We start from the raw sequence: 19,796 nt of genomic DNA on the forward strand, positions 1-19,796 counted from the left end.
TGGTAGGAGAAGGCGGACAAAGGACGGGGTGTTGCGCTGGCTATTAGTGTGGCAGGATGAGTAAGAACAGAGGATAATAGAGCGTCGCAGTCCCTCCCCCTTTCAGAACAACGAACGGCCCAGGAAATGAAAACGTACAACATACAGAATTTTTCGGGCCAAACAAAGAATTAGAAAGTAGGAAAAAGCGGCAGGTTACAACACTTTTTTTGTTGTTTTTCTTCTTTTCACCATTTTTCAACCTATCTTCATTATAATTGGTCCTCACCAATGATAAAATAGCAAAAAAAGAATCTAATCGGTCTGTCTCATAGGAGGGCTGTGGGCAGTTAACTCTTTTTCCCCCCAAGTCTGTATTCTGTATATACGTACATCGACGCTAGGTGGCGTCATATGCCAAGTCCGTATATATACTATGGGATTGGAAATATGGTTGGGGCAAACTCCGACTTCTTAAAGTGAACGTGTATGCTGGCCCCTGGAGCTGGGGTTTATGCTAACAGCTAGCGGTAGAGATAGTTAAGAAACCCGTTTTTCAGTGACATCATCATCAAAAAATCAAGTATCTAATATATTCTTGCCAGAACGATGGCTTCCATTATAGAATTGTAAATTTCAGGAATAGAAAGCCTGCAGTATTCCATTAGCTTGGATTCCCCATCGATGATGTCACTGGAAGACGGGTTTCTGAACTTCGCACAGCCCTCCCATTAGAGAGGGGTGTGCGTAGAAAGAGAGTAGAAAAAGATTGTGCTATTTTATAATGAACATTAGTGAGGACCAATATTATTCACTATGAAAAGTGGTGAAGTCGACCTTTAATGCAGATTATATATATATATATAGATACATAGTTACATACATATACATGTAGATGTTTTATCCAGCTAGTGGGCATAAATAAATAACTTCACAAGTAAGACAAGCAAAGACTAAAGGGTAAAAGAAGAATTCCGCATATCTTTAGTTCTTTACTGATGTGACTTGTGAGTCGTGTTCACCAGTCAACATCCTGCCTACAGTTGGCCAAAGTAAACAGTGAGTTGCCAAGGTGGAGTTACTAGCATTGTCATCTCTCTTTGCCACTCTCCCTCTGTCTCTCACTCTGTCTGACAGTTGCATGGGCATATTCACCCAACAAGCTTGCACACACACACACACACACACACACACACACACACACACACACACACACACACACACACACACACACACACACACACACACACACACACACACACACACACACACACACACACACAAGGACAGTTAACAGGGTTATCAGCTGTTGATAGTTGTCCTTCATGGTTCCCAAGTGATGAGAGCCATCGTGTCGTCATGTTCGCTTATCGGTGTGAATTGGTGGCACACACACATTCCTCCATAAGCAGGTCAGAGCTATAATAGATACCCACACGTACACACAGCATATCTCCACTCATCATTGGGTCATAAAAGTGTTCTAGCTGACATCTGCTGATACCTGAGAATGTTTGAACAGCTGTATGAAGAGGTTTTAAATAGTGTTTGTCCTGACTACACTGTCTGTTAATGGGCTGTGGCCAAAAACAGTATAAAAAAAGTATGTCGCTCTCCAGTTGGATTTACGAGAGAAAGTTCCTGTCATCTTAATAAGGTTGCCTTTTTTAACTGATGTTCCTATTCAATGTGAATTACAATGAGTGAAGAGGCAGGAGGAGTTGAGTGTCATGTTTAAAGGACAACTTCAAAAGGAACGGCTTGTGACCTTTGTTGCACGTCATCCGCCAAAATGTATTGGCCATCATTTCTCTCTCAAGTGTATGGACATGTACACCTTTTCTCCTATTATTCGGTCATTCATATAGCAAAAACCTGATGAAAGGTATGGGTACGTTGTAGGCTACACTACTTCCTCTGCTGTAGAGGGGTTTTGTTCCAAACAGAGGACCTGTTGTGTATTTAAAAAAAGGCCTGTTCTCTCTCTGGCTGCCCCAAGGCTGCTTGCAGCTCATATTAATGATGTCACAGTGTGGCTGGTGCTTCGTGTGGGAGGGGTGCTGTCACAGCCTTGTTAGATCTGACTAACAAAATAACAATGACTTCTGCCTTTGCTTCCCTGGGCTTCCACAATGGGGGCTTCCCACGGTTTCACACCATGCACCAGATAGTGAAACCGTAGCACGCGCGCACAGACAAAACACACACACACACACGCACGCACGCACGCACACGCACACGCGCATGCGCACACGCGCACACACACACACACACACACACACACACACACACACACACACACAGGTGGGAAATTATCTCAAACTAGAAAAAGTGTGTGTGGTGTTTGGCAAAATGTTTAGGAGTAATATAATCATTGTGTGTGTGTGTGTGTGTGACGCGGCTTGGCCTGTTGTAGCGCCACCATGAGGCTGATTTGAAAACTGTCAAGTGGCATTTCTTCTTCAGCCTAGTGGGAATATGCATGCACAGTTTCACCGCAATCGGACGCTGCATTGAGTAGTTGTGGCAATTTGTACAAAACGGGTACAAAGCGGGCGTCTTGATCACATGACTATGGAGAGCATGTGTACCGATTTGCGTGAAATTTGTATAAAATCTGAAGGAGTAATAATAGAAAATGTACATATATCGGCCTCCTGGTGGCGCAGATGTGAAAAATTCCAGGCAAAGGTTTTACCTTGACTGAGCACTCCTGCAAACTTTGGAAGCCAATCTCAAGCCCAACACACACCGGGTGCGCAGCGACGCGGCACAGGCGTTGCCGCGCGGCAACGCCTGGAAAGTAGAACAGTGGCGTATCGGAGCGCGAGGCGTGAACGCGTGCCGGACACCACCGGTGTGGGATAGTTTCATTGAAAATAACGGAGGTGACTGTTTTGACGTGCAGCGTTCGCAGACGGTGTGTGATGGGCTTTAGCCAATTAGGATGGAGTCTGAGAAATCTGAAAGACCCGTTTCGTTGAAAGGCTCTAAAGAGACTGTGTACCAATTTGCGACAAAATCTGTAGGTGTACTACCAAAAACTTTTTTGCACAAAGCGGCCTCCTGGTGGTGCTATAATAACAGGCCGGTCTGGAAATTGTTGTCATCCAGGGAGTTTGTGTGCAAACTTTGGCATCGACCGGGTTAATGGTTAACGTTAACGGAGATTAGCTGTTCACAGACGGAAGGACGGACGGACGGAGTGCAAAACATACTCTCTCCCCATGCCTTCGGCCTGGTGGAGACAAAAATGTGGCTGTATATGGTAAGCCCGTCTATCAGCCACTTTGGCAGGACATCAGCCATTGTTTTGTTGGTAAAGTAGGGAAAGTGGCAGTTGAATTTAAGAATGCACCAGTCATTGTGGCTGGCGGACACAAATAATAGTTTCCTGCCCCATTCGTAGACACCACATCCTCAGTAAGAGCTCCCTCTCAAGTTTAAGTTCATATGTTGTCACCGAAGGCATGGCTTTTGCACCCTGTCCGTCTGTCCGTGTGCATGTGTGTCCATTTGTGAACAGCTGATCTCCAGCACCGTTGGTCTGATCACAGTGAAACTGTGCACACACACTCCCTGGATGCCAGAGGAGTGGCCTGTGCCCAGAATCTTTCATTTCGGCCACCACGTGCCACCATGGGGCCGATTATTGCTAGATAATTGTCTTTACATTACTCCTCCGCCTCAAATCATAAATGCAGCTTCCGATTGCCATGAAACATTGCACACACATTCCCACTAGGCTGAGGAACACATGCCACCCTTTTCACATTGTCCTGTTATATTAGCACTATACTATCCTGATTGGCGAATTTCAAAACATTGCTAGCCCAATAGACCTGTGCTCCGAGAAGCACTTTTTCTCCCACTCTCAGCCACATATCCTCCTGATGAGCTATGAATTACTACCACTCTGAGTCTGACACTGACTCTTAGCCCAATCCACTTTCTTCCCACAATCCTGATGTCCTGTAACTTCCATTGCCACATCAAAACCAATTCCTTACATATACAAGTGTCTTGTTTTATGGATTAGGTTGCTTCGGTGTGGGGTAATATGGCATTTTCTGCTCATCCAAACAGATATGACGCCTAGTGAAAATACCATTTCTAAAACGGGTAGTCCCAATACTTCATTCTGATTGGCTGGTTACCGTCACGTGACCGGTGTAAATTTCACCGATAACCCACTCCTTCAATCACTTTGTATCATCCTGCAGCCTTGTAGCTGAACTGGGGAAGGGGAGCTCTTGATTGCTTTACAAACACATGCCGTGCGGGCGTCTAAGCACCGCCCGGCTGGCCGGCTCATATGACTGTAAATGTGTGGCTCCAGGCAGCCCCGTAAATACATCAAGCGCTATTCTCCCGTCACATAGGCTACTTGCAGAGCAAAACAAGGAAATGTTGTGGCTCTGGCTCGCTCGCTCTGGTGGCGCAAAGCGTAGCTACTTTTGTGAATTTAATAGTTTTATTAGGTTAATATTGCTATATGTTTGTAACCGTTTTAGAAAAGCAATAAGCCACTCGAGGCCCCAGCTTACCGGGTATTTTACACTGGCTGGGAGGTAGAAGACCCTCTGCAGTATACGCTTAGCTTTGTTTGCTTTCAGTTTAAAACACCAGTATATGTTGATTTTCATTTCACCAAATGTCTGTGGTGGAGTGTGCTTGTGTTTGCATAACATACCCAATAAAATTAATTAAGTGTTAATTTATCCTTTGCGAGAGTGTACACCATTAACTCAGAAGATAAATGCCGATTAGAGTCTGGTAATATTTCAAGGAAACTCAATGCAGGGAGTGTTGGCCTCTATGCCCTGTGCTGGACATACATCTATGTTCACAACAAAAACAAACAAGCAAACAAACAGGGATGGAACCACATTTGTAGGCTGCCGCATGTTGTCACGCACGCACGCACACAGACACACACACAGACACACACAGACACACACACACACACACACACACACACACATCTATCATGTTTAACCTAACCTCGCAGTAGCAATTCTAGAGAAGGACAAATATTTAAGTTTTGACTGAGAGGTCGCAGGGTGGTAAAGATGGTCATTGTTGCCTCACTGTCTGTACCCACAGAACAAAGGCATAAATCTAAGAGTGACATGTCCACGGACGCTCACCCACTGGGAGGAGGAATTTAATCGAATGGCAGTTTCACAATTATGCCTCCAAGTTCGCCTCCCCCCCCCCCCCCCCTCAATTGCACACCAGCTGTGTTACAGTATTTGCCCGTATAGTCACTGGATAATGCACCGGATCTGTTGTATCGATCTAGTACGAGTGCTGAACATAGAAGCGATGCATTGCTTGTGATGTTATGGGCTAGTTCAGCCCTGTGATCTGATTTCTGCCTGTAGCTGTCATGTGTTGAGTCTCCCCAGATCTCTGTGACTCCTTCCTCTCCCCATGGCCTGGAGACTAGCAGGCAACTGACAGGCTAGTATTTTTGAATGCTGCTGTTTTTAATAGAACATCTAATATATTTTGCGTTTTTCTTTTAGACCTGCTCTGCTTCCCGGCCCGTATAGCAACTGTGCTTGCGTGCGTGCGTGCGTGGGTGGGTGGGTGCGTGCGTGCGTGTGTGCGTGCGTGGGTGGGTCGGTGGGTGGGTGCGTGCGTGCGTGCGTGTGTGCGTGCTCCATCCTGCATGTATAGTAGTGTTTTTTGATGAAGAACATGCTCTAATAGTTTGTTCACTTTGTTGTTGTGCTGCCAGGATCAGGCCTCAACAGGGCCAGAGCAGAGCCATGCGGCTCAGAGGGCTTTTGCGTTGCGTTCAGCTTGTTGAAAGTCATGTCCTCAATCTGGTCGTAAATGTAGAAAGGGAAAAGAAATGTTATTTCTTATACTTTATTTCTTCCGTCCGTCCGTCCGTCCGTCCGTCAGGGCTCCAGACTAACTTTTTTCACCACCGTCCCGGAACCGTCCCAAAATACAATTTGAACCGTCCCGAAGTAAATGTATACCGTCCCGGGAAAATACAAAAAAAGCACCACTCAAATTGTGAAATGAATAACTGTATTCCTATTGTAATAGAAATACAATTAAGCCAAACAAATAATGTACTGCATGTATTGAATACATGCAGTACATTATTTGTTTTGGGTCATGTTTCTTTTCAGTCAAAATGCTCCCAGATGAAAAATAGGGCTTGGTTAAAAATGTTAATCGAATTAATCAGAGGCTTTGTAATTAATTAATCTAAATTAATCACATTTTAATCGCATATCAATATTCGACCTGAGAACAGTGATATTTATTTTCAAATGGATTGTTATTTTGGTGTACCAGTGAATCAATGAATAGTGACTACAGTAGCTTATAAAACGTTGGTGTAGGCTACTTGATCAAGACCAACAGACTACCAATGCAGGTAGTCTATGAATACTCAAATGTCTATTACATGATGGGTGGCATGAGAAAACAAATAAAAACAACTTTATTAGGGGGAATACTAAGACGAAGGAATCAATAAATCAACAATAAAAACTGTGGAATGAGAGCGTTTTGGGGTGTGCATTCCAGTGTTGGGGCAGCATTTCCAGAACAATCTGAGCATTAGAAAACATCTGTTGCTTCAGAGGATATATACCAACATATTATTTAATTTCTATGCCAGCTAGCAAGCCTAGCATGGAAGCTAACGTTAAACGTTGGTGTAGTGTAGCTCCATGTCCCTATGGAACCTTTCTGTAGCACACAACCATGGTTTAATCCATGCTTCCAACCAATCTAAATCTAAATCTTTAAATCTAAATGTCCCATCCACGGGGCAAAAGCAATATAATTCCTAGAATTCCTTTGGGTGAATGATGGTGTGTGTGTTCGTTGTTGTCAACTGTCTGACTGACGGCAGCGCTGCTGGTCTCATGCTGCTCATCGCTGCACACGAAATGCGCATTTTCAGTGTAAAAACTCCTCTCGTCCCGAAACCGTCCCAAATGAGATACATTTAAGTCCCAAATAGATATTTTACCGTCCCCGGGACGTCGGGACGCCGTTAATCTCGAGCCCTGCCGTCCGTCCTTCCTTCTCATCACCTATCGTAACTTTCATCTCTTGGTTGCATGGCTCCTTTGAATCCCAATGAATTTCCATCTTCTCTGTGGGTGTCATCATTCTGCCTTCCAGAGGCAGGGGACTACTTTTAGGCACCAGTTCAAGGAATCTAGCTTTAGACACACTTCATAGGACAGACCCAGAAAAGTCCCTGGGTTACTAGGCTCAGTAGGCTGAGTGGTTACTAGAATAGCAGCTTTTCAACTGGAATAGAAATACACTGCTGGAAAAAATATCAACATAAATTGTTGGCATGAGCAGGGGAGGGTCCGTCCCACATTGCCCTTCTAAATGTTGACATTTGACAGGAGTTCATGCTCGTATCCTAGTTGTACACTATCTCGGTCGATGCATTAAAAAGATATAATTTTTTTAATTAATCTCTGTGTTAACGCCAACATTGTTACGTCAGTTGCAATCTGCGGGCCACCACTTTAAACGCTCTCTGTCACTCATTATATCCCATCATGCTCTCTCGATCCATTCAGGGGCAACCTCACAGTCCATCTGTCCGTCTGTGTGTCTATCTGAGAGAGAGTTCAATACCAGTATTTTCCCTATTTTTCAGTATTTTTCGCAGTTTACATGGTAAAGTGGTTCAACATACTGTAAGTATCCGCCACTTAATTTTCAAAAGCTGATTATAAACCTAAACATCAAACTTTACTTCACTTGCCCAGACCCTATAAGGAGATTAAACCAACCCAAACATAGACCTTGGCACAATCATAGATTTGTTCTCGTAATCTTCAGAGTAGAATAGAAAATGTACTACTCTATAGACTACCCTACTTTCATTATACTCTCTCCCTCTCTCCTCTTTCTGGTGTGGGGTTTGCATCTCGCCCTGAATATGGCATGCTGCTGAGACTAAAAAGACTAGCAGCTTGTTTCCTTAGTAAAAACCTGAATGTATTCAGACTGTTTCCAAAAGAGTGGAAATGAAAACCAAGATGGAGGCTGAAAGGCTTCCCTTTGTGTGTTTAGCAACTGCAGCCAGGCCTCTAGGATGGATAAAAAACAGAGGAGCAAGAAGCCTGATGTGTCAATTAACTTTGTAATCAAGATCTCAGGGACCTATTTTGCGTGTCTTAAGGACCAGGTCGGAGGCATGGCCAATGCTATTTGGCCACTCAAAACAGCCAAATAGCATTGGCCACACCTCCAGGTCTTAACACATTTGCCGGTATTGGTGTAGTTTTTTGGCATAGATCATAGATGTCTTTTGGTCCTTTATAGTGGTTATGATTAGATTAAGTAGTAATGCATGCTACTTACATTAGCACTGGGTTGCTATAGGTGATGATGTAAACAGAAAAAGAAAGAAATTGTCCATCTTGATCGCTGCGCGCATCCACACGCACTGTTTCTGTTCCTTTCAAATGCCGTTATCTCGGATTCCTTGTCCCAGAGGGCGACTAATACCTCGTCATCTGAGTAGACGGGACCAATGACGACGCTGAAGAAGTAGAGTTGAGATCCGGAACCGAAGGGATCCGACATTGACGAACTGGAATCGGTTACATCACATTTGGAACACTTTTCCGAACACTGTCGGACCTGGTATGTGTTATTTTTGCCCATATAGGTTGTTAATGGTATGGTCACATATTATGCCAATTATGAAAATTGCTCAACATATGCAAGTTAGTATTTCACAGTTTCTACATGCTGGGGACCCACACAACATTTCTAACATAAAACTTTGATGTACTCAACATGCCTGGGTTCACATTCTGGCAAGTGGACTATAATCTGTTTTTGGAAAGAAAAATACATATTTGGAAGATTATCTGGAATACTGGGTCATTGAGTGATCAGCAGACAGCATCCATCCATCCATCCATCCATCTCACTGTTGTCCCTGTGCAGCCTTTGGCGGTGAACTCTCATGTCGCCTCACATGAACAAATCTATTTTCTGAATGAAGGCGACGTCTTGTTTGCCCACTATTTCACCACATTTCATTGTTGATGCTGTAAGCAGTCATTCGTCCCTAACATCATATGGAGGGAAGCAGAGAGGACTAGGTATTTCCACACTGTTTCATTGGAGTTGTCATTTAAGAGGCGATGGGCCCTCAGTTCAGGTCATTTCCCTGCGGAAATACCACACTGTGCCTCTTGTCGTTCCTTTCTCATTTTCTTTCCAGGAGACGAAAAGGGGCAAATGAAACAGGAGAAAAAAGTGACATGACAGCACAGGAAACGACAAACCGAACATTATGGGATGCCGGTTTTCTCTTTCTTGGAAAAAAAGAGGGAAAGAAATTCAGGCAAAGCATCAGGTCTCCACCATCTTGTGGCTTCAACTGCTCTGCCAGCATCCATCCACTTCAGGCCCATGGCCTGCTCACACACACACACACACACACACACACACACACACACACACACACACACACACACACACACACACACACAGACACAGACACAGACACACACACAGACACAGTCTCACACACACACAGACACACTCACACACAGTCACACACACACACACACACACACACACACACACACACACACACACACACACACTGTTGACCAGGCAGTGGCCTTGTGGTTAGAGTGTCTACCCTGAAACTGGGAGGTCGGGGTTCGATCCCCGGCTGGGTCATGCCAAAGACTGTAAAAATGGGACCCAATGTCTCCCTGCTTGGCACTCAGCATCAAGGGTTGGATTGGGGGGTCAAATCTACTAATCAAATGGCTGCAGCTCACCGCTCCTTGGCTGCGGCTCACCGCTCCAAGTGATGGGTCAAATGCGGTAACGTGTGTGACAAATTGTACGACTTTGACTTTGACTCACATATGCAAACTGGCAAGAATCAGTGGCATGAAGATGGCTGGTTGAGACATTGTCATTGGACATGGGCCCTATATTAACTACGGTTTTATGGGGTAGAAGAACTTCTGGCTGTCAAGTGCAAGAAAAAAGAAAGGGGGAGGGGGTTCAGTTCAGAACAGAATGTACTGAAGGCAACAGGCGGGCAGGAAGAGAGCGATGAGGGCCCTAATGATATGGTGTATGATTGTAACCTTGGTGTGTGTGTGTGTGTGTGTGTGTGTGTGTGTGTGTGTGTGTGTGTGTGTGTGTGTGTGTGTGTGTGTGTGTGTGTGTGTGTGTGTGTGTGTGTGTGTGTGTGTGTGTGTGTGTGTGTGTGTGTGTGTGTGTGTGTGTGTGTGTGTGTGTGTGTGTGTGTGTGAGAGAGAAAAGGGAGCCTGTGGGAGAGAGAGCAAAGATCAGACTGCTTCTACTGACTTTCACTTCTAAACCCTCAGTTTTGACCTTGATGCTGGATTCAGAGCCTCTTCTGTTCCTCCTCTTAGTGTCAGTTTCCACCTTCCTCAGTGCATCCTAATCTCTCTGTGTTCATGCTATTCAAATTATGGATCAGAAACCTATGAGATGGAAGCTTTGTGGTATGTGTTTGTCCATGCCAGCCATACCTCCTGGTTGGAGGCAGGAGGAGCAGGAATTGAGCCCCTGTTCGAGAGAGGGAGAACTTAAGAAGCAGGCAGTGATCCGACTAGGAACAGGCTGGGCATTGGCCCTGCCTAGGCAGTGCCCTGCCCAGTCCACCCATCATGAGGAATGTGCCTTTCCCACCCACTGCCCCCTTCAGATTTTTGGTAATTGACAAAGCAAAGAGCTGAGGAATGAAACGGATGATGAATGATTAGGTCGCATTTCAGAATACCTCCACCACCCTCTCCCTCCCTACTTCCTTCCCTGTTGTATCTCCCTCCACCTCTCTTTCAGAATACCTCCACCACGCCCTCTCCCTCCCTATTTCCTTCAGAATACCTCCACCACGCCCTCTCCCTCCCTACTTCCTTCAGAATACCTCCACCACCCTCTCCTCTCCCTCCCTACTTCCTTCATTTCAGAATACCTCCACCACCCTCTCCCTCCCTATACCTCCACCACCCTCTCCCTCCCTACTTCCTTCCCTGTTGTAACTCCCTCCACCTCTCTTTCAGAATACCTCCACCACCCTCTCCCTCCCTATACCTCCACCACCCTCTCCTCTCCCTCCCTACTTCCTTCATTTCAGAATACCTCCACCACCCTCTCCCTCCCTATACCTCCACCACCCTCTCCCTCCCTACTTCCTTCCCTGTTGTGACTCCCTCCACCTCTCTTTCAGAATACCTCCACCACCCTCTCCCTCCCTACTTCCTTCAGAATACCTCCACCACCCTCTCCCTCCCTACTTCCTTCAGAATACCTCCACCACCCTCTCCCTCCCTACTTCCTTCAGAATACCTCCACCACCCTCTCCCTCCCTACTTCCTTCAGAATACCTCCACCACCCTCTCCCTCCCTACTACCTCCACCACCCTCTCCCTCCCTACTGCCTTCCCTGTTGTAACTCCCTCCACCTCTCTTTCAAAGCTGTTCTTACAATTCCACACCTTTTTCTTTTTTTTTATCATAATGTCACCCTGCAGCAATATGAATGAGTGACTGAGTGACTTACTGAGCATGTATATCCAATTTACAATTACAATTTAGGCATTTGGCATATATGCTCTTAATCCAGAGCGATTTACAGTAAGCAAGAACAAAAAACATGGTAATACATAATATACATAAAAACGTCATCATGCATCATGATACGTAAGCTAAGAATCTAACAGTGGAATAGCTATATAATGAAACAATGCATATACTATATAGTGCTATGTCTACATGAAATGCTAAGTTACATAAGTTGAGCCTTTGCATACGCCTGTAAGGTCGTCGGGGCTAGGGTAAGTGCTAAGGCTAATGGAGTCTGAAGAGTTGGGTTTTCAGACTACGGCGGAAGATTGGCAGTGAGTCTGCAGTTCTGATTGCAATGGGAAGTACATTCCATAGTTTTGGAGTCAGAAGGGACAAGAGTTTGGGACGTGTGGAGCGTTGTCCCGGCATTTTTAGTGAAGGTACTTCCAGCTACCCTGCGTTGGCTGATCTGAGTGTGCGGGAGGCTTTGTAGGGTTCGATCAGACTTGTAAGATATGGGGGGATATGTGTCATTGGAACAAGTCACCTTTCCTTGAACCTGAGCATCGAGGTGTGTCAGTTGGAATAATAAATAAATTCACTGTGTGGAATATTTGGTGCTTCATATTAAACACATTTTAAAGTTCATGCTGTGATGATGATGAGGTGGGTTTCAGTGCAGGACACTTCAGCATATTGATGGGTTGCTTGTAGATCAACCCTGCAGAGTAAATGTGTGTCCCTCCCTATGTCTATCTGTCTGTCTGTCTGTCTGTTTAGGGTCCCTATGTCTATGTAGAGTACAAACAGGTGAAAAAGTGGCCCTGTTGAGCATCACACTGAACAGGTGCATCATGGGAAGCTGAGGTTTATTTTTAGTAAGGAACAGCAATGTGTCCCTATGTCTGTCTGTTTAGGCCCTTTGTATGCGTACGTGCGTGCGTGTTTAGAGAACCAACAGGTGACAAAGTGGAGCTGTTGAGCTTCACACTACACAGCTGCATGACGGGAAGCTGAGTTTTTAGCAACCATTACGTGATTTTGGGTATTACAGTACAGTACAGTACAATAGAGGGACACCCTGGGGACCCCCCCCCCGCTACACTTCATTGAGGTGCATTATGTATTTGATTTCACGCTCTACTGTAGTGGTTTTCAACCCTTTTCATATCAAGGCCCATTATTTATTCAGCATTTGAGCCACATTTGATGACATTTAGCCTCTCAGACCCCAACTTTTGTCTTCGTTCACAATTCCATGCTGTATTGCTGTTATACCATAGGAGAGATAAGATAAGAGGCAAACATTGATCAAAATAACAATTATTCTACATTCTCTTAATTGTGTAGACTTCTTTAAGTAATGCAGATGTTTAACAACAATTTAACTCTTGAGAGCGTAGAATGATCTGGTTTAATTTCACACTCAAGTGTTAAAGATCTATAAGGGTCCATTTGGTTACCAACGAGCCCACACAACTATCCATCTTTTAGCTGGGGACCACCTGGAACCCCCTCAAGGACCACTGTTTGAGAACCACTGCTCTACTACCATCAGTGATTTCACTCTATACTGGCATTGGTACCAAATTACCTGCCCTTCTCCCATTTCTCTGTGCACTACCTCAGCTCTCACCCTCGCCACTTTCTCCAACTTCCCCCTTCATCCCCTTTCTTATTTTCTTCTTTACACTTCTCTCTCAGTCCAAACTTCCAGTCCTGCCGCCGACTCCCCAGTGTCACTAATGAGGCCTCACCTTTGTGATAAGTGGGTCATATTTGTTGATTGGCTTGGAAGTTGGCCTCCGCCAGTGTCACGTTACCTTAAGGACAGACTTTTTCAGTTGCGTTGGGGGTGAGAGAAGACACTCAATGCTCGCACGGTTATTGCGTGCCTTTATCGTTGCGTTGATATCGTTGCCTCGCGTCGCTCTTGTGAACTATTATGTGCAATCACCTATTCATTCATTAGATGGCAGCTGTGACACTATATGTAGCTCTAGATCTCCCAGAATGTTGATTTGTGGAGTGAATGTGAATCACTCGTTTAGTAGCCTACCTTATAAGTTGTAGCTGCGGGCCGCACTGATGCCCGGCCGCTGCCTCTGCAGATCGTTTTGAAGAATTAAAGATTTCATGACGTTCATTTTCATTTATCTTTTGTTTTATAACCTCAATTACACCAACACAACCTGAACTTTCTACATTCAGTGGATTTTCTGTGGTCTGGGATTTTCTCTGTGCATGTGTTCTGTAGCCTTTTGGCAAACAGGCCTCAACAGTGACATCTGCTGGCAAATTGTAATGTCATATATGGGATTTGTGGACTCCCCACTGCACCCCACACCACAGAAAATCTACTGAATGTTAAAAGTTCAGGTGCAAAATCTACTGAATGTTAAAAGTTCAGGTGCAATTGAGCTTAGAAAACCTAAATAATAATACGAATAATTACACATTTATTTTAATGTCACGCTCCCTTTAATCCAACTTTTTGGATTTCAGAACTTTGAGATCTGATCCAAAACGACATGTCATATAGTTTAAACTTCAAGGCTATTGACGGCTTTGAACAGTCAGAGTTCAGTGTTGCTGTGTGAGGTGAGTCCCCCAATGCCCAGCCCATTCCTGTGTTGTTTACAACTCAACGTTTCCTCTTTCCTGGGGAAAAGGAAAGAGGGGAGCTGGGAGCAGAGGAGGAAAAGCTCTCTGCTGCCAAAGGTCACCAGGTGTACTGTTCAACGCTTGTTGCGTCGAGGATCCGCTGCTGACGTGCGTCAGGTTGGGGAGCGTTCCCATATTATGGCACGGACTGAACACGAGAAATGTCTCTCCCCCTGGCCCAGCATCGATTATGAAAGACTGTAAATCACTTTAGAAACAGCCATTACTTACCAGGGACAGGACTCAACCTGTGTTGAAATTCTGAATGATTTGTTTATGAACATTATTTGCAACCATTGTAGGCTGCTTGTAATTTGGGAAGAGAAAAATGACACAGAATAATAATTTGTCAAGTTTCAGATCTCCAAAACCAACAGTGACACTCAAAATTGTCTCTCTGTAGTGTGTGAACTGGAACTGTTTCACTGAGGACAGTATAAACAGTTAGGCTTACTGCATAGCTTCATTGTAACAGGTATCAACTAGCCTACATGAACCCTAGTGTCTCTATTCTGGGGCGAAACTGAAGCTCGTATAACGTCTCATGTTACAATGCGTAGATTGGCTTTTTTCTGTGATTTTGGTGTAGAGGGAAGGAGGGCAAGTATAGGCCCCAGGGGGACCCAAGTCAACTGAAACCTTTAAGTGGTTAAAATGTCCTCCTCCGGTTCTTTTGTTTCCTCAGTATAAGTAAGCCATGCCGAGCCATGGGGCCCGTAGGCCAGGAGCCCATCAGTATAGCATGATAGATAAATACCTGGTTTTCCCCAGAGCACAACTTCAAGGTCTGTCATAAAGAACAGAATTGAACTTATTAAAATGTCTCAAGCCAGCAAGCCCACTCTGCTTGTTATGGACATATTTGACTGTTTAAAAAGCATTTTGCTTCACTGAATGCTATCCTGGCCTAGGATCAGACGGGACAGGTTTGTCTGACTCTGTTCGGACTATGAGGACCACCATAGCTTTATGAGAGACAGACAACAGAGAACACTTTGGCTTATACCTCACATAACAAGCAACAGCTGGGCAAAGCTACAGTAAGACTAAATTATTTTATTGACTAAGGTGTTTTGGCTCCCAACTGTACAACTAGGCCTAGGCAAGCAATTTTTTTCCCCCTTTTTATTTTTTTCATTCTGCAACTCAACCATTCTTTGTCTTTTTTTGGTTGTTGTTCCACTCCTCTTTTCAACCCAAGACGAACACAAACCACCAGACCTCATGAAAGTAGAAAATAATTAAAACACAAGAGCAAAGCACTTTGTATGTTTTCTATTAAATAATCATTGCCACACTGACTCTGGAAGCTTATTGCTTTGGTGTTCAACAATACTTTTAATTAATTGTGGGCAGAGTGTTGTTTTTTGTCTTGTTTTAGTTTTTTACTAAGAAAAGATATATAAAATAAGTATATGAATCCATGCAAAAGTACCCTGTAATAACAAGCTGTACCTTGCAGGGTGCATTAGACAAGGACATTTTCCAAGCATGTACGTACAGAGTCCACGCAATGAAAAGATTAACCAAATCAAGTGGGAGTGTTATTACTTCACAGCTAAAGGGCACAGAGGGATCTTTTTGCTGCAACTCGAGTGTATATGCACTGTAATGTTAAAAACAGCAGTAGCCGTTGTTGAACATGGTATGATACATTGTGGTAAATAAATGGAGGGGTAGGGGTGCAAGGGAAGCTCGTTGTCTGGGGGGGGTCGATAAGTGATGATGTGTGCAGATGTTTCTTGCCCCCTGCATGCCCCAACCACCCCCACCACCACTCCGCAGATCAATGGTCAGTCAGTCGGTGGGGGAAGGTTGTGGTTTGAAGGATGATGCCAATGATTGAAGAAGTGAGCAGAATGGGATCTACACACTAAATCCTCAGTGTTAGGAGTGGAAAATGTTACCCTTTTTTACACTCTCTGAGTTAAATTAACACTGAGCATTTGACTGTGTGTAGAGAGACACTACTAGATGGTAGAGCAGGAAAAACCTGGTCACCTGAATCATTCATGAGACAGTCGGGATCACAGTAGGGTCGATGCATCTAGATGCTAATAGGACTGTGTGTGTGTGTGTGTGTGTGTGTGTGTGTGTGTGTGTGTGTGTGTGTGTGTGTGTGTGTGTGCTAATGATCTGTGTCTGCATCTTGCAGAGGCTCACTGGACCTTCAGAGGGTAATGAGAGCTGTAGTAGCTGTAGCACATTCATCCACTGTTCACCATCACTCCTTCACTGCCACAGCCACTGTCAGAAAATCACTGGTGGTCTAGGGCTGTCCTCGGGGTCCATTTATTGTCTTTTTGGTCTCAAACAGAAAATAACTATCTTTTTCCCGTAAAGTATGAGCTTGAGTAATTTTCTGGGACAATGAAGTCCAGGACAGCCCTATTATATTTTATTTAAAAAAGAGTTTAGCTACTACAACTCTAGAGAACACCAACATTGTGGGACAGGTCAGTGTAATGGTCAGTGTGGACATCACATTGCAGTTAACAGATTGGTTTTGATAATGCTATATGGGATATCTCCAGTGTGTTATTCAGAGCTGCACTGGTTGGAGTAGCATCAAAAGAAACAGAGCAGTCACACAGCTTTGTTACATCCTTCCACTGCTCCCCCCCCCCCCCCCCCCCAGAGATCATGAATGGTGTAGTGTTGTGATGCTGTGACAATGATGTGACCGTTGCCATGGCGAGGAGGACTGTGTGTAGACAGAGGGGAGGGTGCATGCGAACGGAGAGCCAATGTCATTGAGATATGCTGCTGTCAGCAGAAATGGGGAGGCAGTGAGAAATCAATGCTGGACGCAACTCAGCAGGGTGTGTGTTTGTGTTAAGGCTGTCCCCAAACATTCAAGGTTCGAATGTTCGCTCGTTAGGGTTGGCACTCGAATCTTAATTAATGGGCTTGAACCATTCGTTTTTAAATATTATTTTTATTTAAAAAAATATATATTTTTATTAATTTATTTTTTATTTTTTTCCTTTTTTATTAACTTGAAAATATATCTCGGCGAGAATGCGATATGAACGTGTAAAATAAAGTAAGTTTCTAGTGCATTCCTGTCAGAAGTTATGATTTTTTAAAGAAATCTCTCCTTGTTCTGCTGTGCACATTCATTTGGTGATTGGAGACTCGGGTCTCTCTCTCTCTCTCTCTCTCTATCTCTCTCTCTCTCTCTCTCTCACTCACTCACTCACTCACTCACTCACTCACTCACTCACTCACTCACTCACTCACTCACTCACTCACTCACAAACACACGCCAGCTTGATCGCTGATAGGGGGAACTGTTCTTACCAGTAGCAGCCATAATATATTAGCATATGCTCTCTAGCATGATAGCATCACAAAACTAGATAAAGTGCCAATCGGCACAGGTCTCCACCAGGGCAGGTCAGGTTGTGGCCTCATGGTGGCGCTATAATAGGCTGTTGAGGAAGATTTGGGCCGGAGGTTGGTGTTGGAGGGATGCAGGTACAATGTTTTTCCATGTGTGCATACATAAGTTGTATACAGATCGATGCAGTTATAGCTAAAAACAGGAATTGGCCTGTTATAGCGCCACCGTGAGGCTGATTTTGAGGAAAAAATGGTGTCATGTCGTCCTCGGCCTAGTGGGAATATGCGTGCACGGTTTCATCGCAATCGGACGCTGGCGATTTGTACAAAGCGGGCTACTCCTGAAAAGTGTAGGAGCCAATCGTGGCCAATCAGGATGGAATATGAGAAATCTAAAAAACCTGTCTTGATCACATGACTATGGAGATCATGTGTACCGATTTGCGTGAAATGTGGATAAAATCTGAAGGAGTAATAATAGAAAATGTGTTTTACATATGTCGGCCTCCTGGTGGCGCTATAAATAGCAGTTGTGAAACATTCCAGGCAAATGTTTTTCATTGGCCTCTAGGGAGTTGGCATACAAAGTTATCCACAGATCCGTGCAGTTAGAGGTAAAAACACTTTTGGGCCAGTTATAGCGCCACCTTGAGGCTGAGTTGAAATTGTTCATGTGGCATTTTGTCCTCGGCCTAGTGGGAATGTGGGTGCACAATTTCACGGAAATCACGCGATGTGTTCATGATTTGCAGCATTTTGTTTGAAACTGAGCACTCCTGTGAACTTTGGAAGCCAATCTTAACCAATCAGGATGGAGTCTGAGAAATCTGAAAGACCGGTTTCGTTTAATGGCTCTAGAGAGACTGTGTACCAATTTGCATGATGTTTGGACAAAATCTGTAGGTGTACTGTGCAAAAACTTGTTTTGCACAAAGCGGCCTCCTGGTGGCGCTATAACAGGCCGTTCTGGAAAGTTTGGGGCAGAGGTTCATCGTTGGCATCCAGGGAGTGTGTGTGCAAAATTTGGCATCGACCGGGTTAACGGTGGCCGAGATTAGCTGCTCACGGACACACGGACGGACGGACGGACACACACACGGACGGACGGAGTGCAAAACATACTCTCCCCACATGCCTTCGGCCTGGTGGAGACAATGAGTGAACTCTGATCATTGTTAAGCAAAACGGTCACGGAGGATCTGCTTTTTCCCTGTGCCCACTTCTTCTGAAGCCGCATTCATACACAGGTGGAACAAATTAACGAGGAACAGCTAACGAGCAACGAGCAGATCAGCTGTTTTCGTGGTGTGTGTGTGTGTGTGTGTGTTGTGAGAGACGAGAGAGATTTATAAAGAGCGTGGTGTGTGTGTGTGTGTGTGTGTTGGGAGGGACGAGAGAAGAGCGGGGGAGACGCGCTGTGCGCTCTGTTCGAGACGGTTATTTTTTAATTAATTAAAAACAAATGGTCCGAATGTTCACTCGGAAATTCCTGCCGAAGTTCGAGTCCTAAAATAAGGGCTAGGGTACAGCCTTAGTGTGTGTGTGTGTGTGTGTGTGTGTGTGTGTGTGTGTGTGTGTGTGTGTGTGTGTGTGATTCTGCGAAACCCCCATCCACTTACGCAGACGGAAGCAGCACATGATTTTTCACAAGGTGAAACACAAGGCACCCAAACAGAAACATTTTGTATGCACTTAGTGTAAGCCTGTCTGTTGTGCTGATACTTTTGCCCTGTATAATGTGTTATTTCCATACATTTTGGGATATTATTGATTGATTATGTCTGAAAAGTCAGTTTATTTTTGGCCAACTGTGAAACTCATTCCTAGCCTCAATTCGAGGAGAATAATTTATTGTAAATGACTCTCCTCTAGGAAATAGTTTCAGTACATTCACAGAACACATCCAACATTGGTATGCAGTGTTGAAGGTGGTCTCCCGACTGTTCCATTGAGAAATGAGACCCTGACGTTGGGCAGGACACCTACTGGTTGACAGGTAGTACTGCCTGAAGCTCATATTATGCACAATATGTGTGTATTGAAAGAGTGGTAGTTTGGCCCCCCCATTCAGGAGACCTGGGTTTGAATCCCAGGACAAGAAACTTGGGGATTGCAGATTTAAGGTTTGCGTTGCTACCTGGCGGAACGGTAAAGCCATACACTGAGTGTGCAGCTCGACTACTAACGGCGTGCAATCAATGACCTTGATCTTTCTCCCTCTCTTTTCC

At 44.6% G+C, this 19,796-nt stretch overlaps 1 protein-coding gene across 2 annotated transcripts in view; it reads left to right on the forward strand.

The window, feature by feature from the left end:
* The window catches only part of luzp1 (leucine zipper protein 1), an 85,644-nt gene that overhangs the window by 48,483 nt on the left and 17,365 nt on the right, over positions 1-19,796 (forward strand). The window contains exon 1 of one of the 2 annotated variants that reach the window (XM_083791356.1): positions 3,210-3,247. The exons of the other annotated variant lie outside the window; for it this stretch is intronic. The gene's annotated coding sequence lies outside the window, so the exon portion shown is untranslated. Of the gene's footprint in view, positions 1-3,209; positions 3,248-19,796 lie in introns of those variants that run through there. 2 annotated transcript variants of the gene reach the window in all.

This window comes from Protomyctophum parallelum (genome assembly GCF_964188405.1).
Source record: "Protomyctophum parallelum genome assembly, chromosome: 20".
Classification (NCBI taxonomy): domain Eukaryota; kingdom Metazoa; phylum Chordata; class Actinopteri; order Myctophiformes; family Myctophidae; genus Protomyctophum; species Protomyctophum parallelum.